Source organism: Centropristis striata, chromosome 1 (genome assembly GCF_030273125.1).
Source record: "Centropristis striata isolate RG_2023a ecotype Rhode Island chromosome 1, C.striata_1.0, whole genome shotgun sequence".
NCBI classification, from domain to species: Eukaryota; Metazoa; Chordata; class Actinopteri; order Perciformes; family Serranidae; genus Centropristis; species Centropristis striata.
In genome coordinates, this window is record NC_081517.1 from 14,571,512 (window position 1) to 14,577,879 (window position 6,368).

Here is a 6,368-nt window from a genome sequence, read left to right on the forward strand (position 1 = left end):
CCTCTGTAAACGCTGTTTGATTTTATTGTCACTTTCTTTGATGAAAAGTCATAAACCCCCTTTCCTTCCTTCCCCTTCCCTTCACCTCTCGCCCCCGGACTATTCGTCATCCTCTCGGCATCCTTGGGCGGTGGAGCGTGAGCACCTTGGGGCTGACAGGGCCTCGTTTATCCCAGGAGAGATGAGGGTGTTCCTGGGCAGCCTCGGGTCCTGCACCTCTCATCAGGCCTTTTCATAAACCTCCCTGCCGCCTCTTGGGATTGTATACACGACCCAGAGGCCTCCCAACACGGTCTTCCCTCTCCTTCTCTTTTCCTTTCTCCTTTATGTTTTCACAGAGGCTTTGCCACGCTCTCCTCTGCAGAGGGACGTGTCGATTTAGATTTTTTTAAGAGGTTCTTTCAGCAACAGGTTGGGGTGGGGTGGGGTGGGGGTGGGGGGGTCATTTTCCTCTGCAATATTGAGAACTGTTTCTTGAAAAAAAAACACATTTACACAGTAAAAATGTTTGGCAGTCGGTTCATATTTTAGCCTTGTTGAAACTTTCATGAGACTCAATATTTTAAAGGTTTAGCCGTTAATGTTGTATGATGTCTATGATCTCTCGTTTTGATGTTTAGAGTAACAGGCTTGGCTTGACTTTTTAGTTTCTGTGTTTAAAAAAAAAATGGGAAAAACAAGAAAAAAAATCAGCTAATGAGCGGGGTTGTGTTTTGTTGAAATTGCCAGTGCACTGCTGTGATCCTCTTGTAGCTTCTTTCTTGCAGTCTTTCGAGTTTCTCACGTCTTCTACATTTGAACTTTGGCGTCTCTGGCGACCCATGTACCTTCTCTGTTACCTATCAGTTGCGAAAGTCTACACTACATGCAGATAACCACGGCAGCCGGTGTATTTATAGTCGAGCCGAGGAGCAACACTGGCTTATGAGCACGATCGATAGTCGGGTCAGACAGACCGGCACTTGATGAGCGTATATCGGAGTTCAGTCCTCAGCCAGGAAGTTTGGCAGTACAGAAGATTAAATGTCATGCAGATGATTCCCACTGCCAAACACAAACTATTCAGAAACTCTTTTACAGAACACCTCAAACTCATCTGACTTATGAAAAGCCAGAACATCACTTAAAAGGGTCTTTGAAAAGCCTTTTTTTACTCTTATTTTTGACTGATTCTGTACATTATTTTCAGCCAAATACTTTTTCAGTGCTTTATAAAACAGCAAGGATTGTAAATATGATTAACTCTTAGCAGGGGAGGCTCGTGCGGAGCTCGCTTGACGGTCCACCTCGTTGGTCCTTTGGAGATCTAACTTACAAGACTTGGAATGTTGCTTTTCCGGGATGTCAGCGTTTAGGAAAAGCTGCTCGTTGGAAACAAACAAAAACAGGAAAAAATGAGCGCTTTGACTTGATCTGCATCCTGGAAAGTAACGCGAGTGTTTGTTCTTTCTTTCAGTCTTTGATAATGATTTCCATCTTGGTGTTTCTTGGTGTGCAAAATTGTAAAGAAGAAGAAGAAAAAAAAAAACTTACAACACAGAATACCTCAGAAAAGAAATCCATGTAACCTTGATGACCTCCACATTTAGTCACATCCTGACCATCACACTCATCTCCTGGGCACTTTCATGTATTTCATGTTTCCCATTTCTTGCTTCTGTTGCCATGCAGTGCGTAGCGCCCAGTGGAGGTTTCATAAAGCTTTTTATACCACTTTTTGGTTTCCACGTCCTCATATTGTGTTCTGTCTCTTGGTTTCCTTGGTCTCAAAAACTTTCGCCGCTCCCTCCTCACGTTCGACATTTTAAGACGGAGAAAAGGAGTTTGTTCCAGAGAATATTCTCCTAGAATCCCCCAACACAATGGGGGAAAGAAATCCTCCCGTCTTTTGATTTTAAAAAGTGAGTTTGCTGAAAGAAGAAAGGCCAGTATGTGAACCACAAAGCCCCCTCCCTTGTTCCTTTCTCCATACCTCTTTATCTACTTATCTACTCTTTATCGTCGTTCAAAACTGAATGTAAAAAAAAAGGCAAACACAACTAACCTCTAATTTAACTATACATATTTAAGAATAAGAAATACTCTATATGTGCACATAGATATACCTATACAACCCCCGACACAGACACAGACACAAATGCATAATGTATATACAAATCTCTAATGTCATATACTTTTATCTTGAAAAAGGAAGAGGACGAGCCTTTTCCAGTACTGATTCAGGGAAACAAATACAGAAGTCCAGTGCAGTATGTTATAGGTAAAATCACTCCCACTCTGTTGCTTCTCGTGTTAGTTTTCTTACTCTGTTCTTGCTTGTTATTTCCCCATGATGTAGCATAGGGGCGAAGAAGGGGGGCAGGGCCACTTTTTGTTAAGAGAAGAAGAAGAAGTAGTGGAACTAGGATCTAGTGTAGTTGTAGTCTTTTCAAGCCTGATTCTGTGAAAAAGGGGGGATGGGAGGAGGGATGTTTTTGTTTTCTAAAGTGGACACTGTAAAGACAGTATATTTATGAAGATGACTTGGACGTGAGAGTCACATTGAGGGGGGGTGAGGGCTTGTTTGGGGGTGGGGGGGGGGGTGGGGGGGTGTATATAGAACTGCTTTACCCACCAACCCTCGCCTGTCTTTTTCACAGGTGAGGTGGAACTGTATATTGAAGGCACTGAGGAGGAACGCTTTGTGTGTTTTTATGTCTAGAAAAGTAAAGACTGTTTTAAATGAAGGAAGCAGAGAGTTCTCGGTAGAACCCGGGAGACGGCGTTAGGAAAAAACACGCCTCCCGACGGACGGTTTTGTGAACGTTAACCCTCTCGATATTTTTGCATGCTGGTGTACATACCCCCGTATCAGTCAGAGGCTGGTTGAATCCAAAAGCGCTTTTTTTTGGGATGTGGTCCACAGGACAGATTCTGATGTTTTTTGAATATGAAATATTGCCCCCTAAGAAGAAAAAAAAACCCTTTTCCTGAGAAGAAGGAGCACCTAAGGTGTTTGTTTGTCACCGCAACAGCTTTCGTAGTGGTTTTTTGGCTAAAGCTCTTTTTCAATCATTTTTTTCCTTGTGTAAAGTAATTAAAAAAAAAAGTATGTATGAGTGTGAAAACGTGTGGCTGTGTAAGAAATAATGTGAAAAGCTTGCTCTTTTTTGATTTTCCTCCGTTTTTTTTGTCAACCACATTAGCCTCAGAGCAGTTTCTAGGAACAGTAACATTACTACCTGTGCTCTTATAGTCACTCAATGGAACAGTGAACAAGTTTGAAGAAGTGCATCTCTGAACGTTTCCTGGCTGTCGCCTCCTTACAGCCCCAAATTACATTTCTCACACACCCTCAGGGACCCTCAACAACACTGCTGTCACTCTTATTCAGGTACCTAATCTACTCCGAGTTTTAGCAGTGATCAACCTTAAATATTATTTGACTTTAATTTTTAGAAGCCTGTTCTTAATGAAGACAAATTTACCACCAAAATTTTAAACGATCATGAGCAGTTTTTTTCCTTACCCTCAGAGTCTTTTATTTTTTAGCTGTCGCCGTCTCTTTTTTTTTCAATCTCTGGATATTTTTATGAATGTCAATCTCAATTCAGGACCGCAGAGTCCCTGTTAGCACTGTTCTCTCTCTGACTTTGGTATTGTGTGGCTACAAAGCACCGTAACAATGACTTACACCGAGCTAACCTCTTAAAAACATTTCATACAAGTGCACAAAACAGTGGCGTGGCTTCTAAAGCCTCCACAACCCTTCATACAGTATGTCAGTTTATGTTCAGGTATCCGTCTAGTCTAAGTGCTGAGTTTTTTCTCTCTCTCTCTCTCCGCCGCTAACGGAGTAACACACAACACAGAGGAATGTGACAGATCTGCCTTTAGTTCTTCTTACGCTTCAGGGAAAACTTAGTAAGCCTCTCTCAACACGAGTAAAACCAGGAAAATGTTGGAGCTTATAGTAGGACTTTTGCGTGATCAAACCTGCAGAACTGTAGAGCTGTGAAGAGTCAAACCAGAGCAGAAAGATCTCCTCATTTGTTCTTTTTAGACAGCCACTCTACTGTACGTTGCTAAGTGTCTGTGTTGCTGCACACAGTTTTGTTGATGCCATGGATTTGGACTTTATAGTCTGTATTTCACGCAAAAGCAGTTATTTATCGGCCTGGTCGGGACGACAGGAGTGTATTTTTGCCTAAATTTTGTACCTCTTACAACAATCAAATCGGTGGCGTTTGGTGTAAAGACACTTAAATTATACTTCATGTTGTAAGAACTCTTAAGATTACTTTCTACATTCCTGATGTTGGTTTTTGGTAGTAACCTGATTTTGTTGTGATATAGACATAGCTCTGATTGGGTTGGAAATATATTGACACAGAAAGTGTTCAGTGTCCAGGGGTTTGGACTAGAACAACAAGCCTCTTCTTGTCTTGATTTTTTTGTCCTGCTGAGGTTTCTAACGTTTCGTAAAAAATCTCACCTCGGTTCTTAACGGGTGGCTGGATGCCCCGCTGCAGGGCCTGCTGGGCTTTTCTCCTCTTCTCCGCTGGGATTTTTGATTTCGGGTTTGATGATATACCTCATTCCTTCAGTCCAGCGGGCCCTAGGGGCGCTTTGCCGATGCTCAGGACGCCTAAGCCCCCTTTCACGATTTGGTCCCACTTGGACTGTACCTCTCACACACACACACACACACACACACACACACACAGGTTCTCCAAATACCCCAATGGACCTCATTTTTTCAATATCTACTGTTTACAGTTTGACAAAAAAAATGTATAATTTAAAAAATATTTTTCTCATATTGTAGTTTTATTTATGTACATTTTTTTTTGTTTTTGTTCTTATTTTGTACCTTGTGAGTTTTATTCTTCTAGGCTTATATTATCGATGTCCGTGTAAATGAGCACTAAACAAGGATCACAATAATTGGTTTTTAGTTTGATTGACTGCACTTTTTTTATTTTCTCTCTTTCTCTCTCCCAGTTTTGAATGCTAAATCTGATTCTGATTGGGCTGATGAATAATAAATTGTCTCATAATGTCTGTGATTTTTTTTTCTTTGACAAAAAGATGATTTGATTTCTCTTTTTCTTTTTTTTTTTAAAAAAACTTCATTTTGCATTGAACGTCAGGCGACGCTGATTAGATCTGTCTTTGTGCATGTGTAAAATATTTTACTGGTTATGTTATATTCAATTTGGTAAAAAAAAGAAAATTGCCATTTTTGCCACACATTTCAGCTGTAATGTTGTGTAAGGTAGTATTCACTGGATGCTAGAACCTTCTTTTCAAAACCACTATTCTTCTAATAAATTTTGTTGTGAAAATAAAACCTCAGTCTCGTGTGTGTTGATTTGTTTCCGTGTTGGTGATGGTAAAGTTCCAGGTGTGTGAGACATATTTCCAGTCCTCCAGTCCACAGTTGACCCAGGAGCCTTCTCCTCTCTCTGGGTTAACAGGCTGGATAAGCAAAAGGTCCTCAAAGGTTAGGTACCGCCCCTCTGAGAGAACAACCAGGAAGTAAACAATAGCATCCCTCTCACCAACACACTCTCCTTGTGACCCATATCAACACCACCAAAGAAAAATACTCTTTTACCAGATAATATCCTGCATATTTCAATTTAAAATAAGTAAAATAAAGGGGAAAAACACCCTTATGATGAAACACTTTAGAAGTGAGTATAGTATAGAATCTTTAGAAGTCTTACATTATTGATGCATGCATATAAAATCTGTATTTTGATGTTGCAGACTCCAACAACTGGACCAATAAGCCCAATATTTGTTCTGCACATTAATGAAATGTCTGCTGCTCTGTGTTTTCTCAAAGAGAGTTTTTTCAGTCTTCACAGCAAGACATACTAGACTATGACTTTTTTTTATTGCCCAATTATTGGACATCACATAAAATGTTTTCTGTCATTTATGGACAAAATATGTTCTAATATATATCAACAGACTATGATAGTCATTTTTAGGCATTATAAAATTTGACAATTTTTGACAAAAATCGACATACTATAGTATAACTTTTTTTTTTTTGGCCACTTTTTGGACATCCCATAAAATGGGTTATTCTTTCATTTATGGACAACTATACAACTAATATGTATAAAGTGACCATAATTGTCATTTTTAGGCATTTTAAAATTTGAGCTTTTTTGACAAAAATCGAAGTGCTATAGTATGACTTTTTTTTTTATTTTGTCCAATTTTTGGACATCCCATAATATGGTGTTTTATTTCATTTATGGAAGAACTATGTTCTAATATGTATCAACAGACTATAATAAAGTCATTTTTATTTATTTTATAATTTGCTCATTTTTGACAAAAATCGACATACAGTAGTGTTCAATTTAATA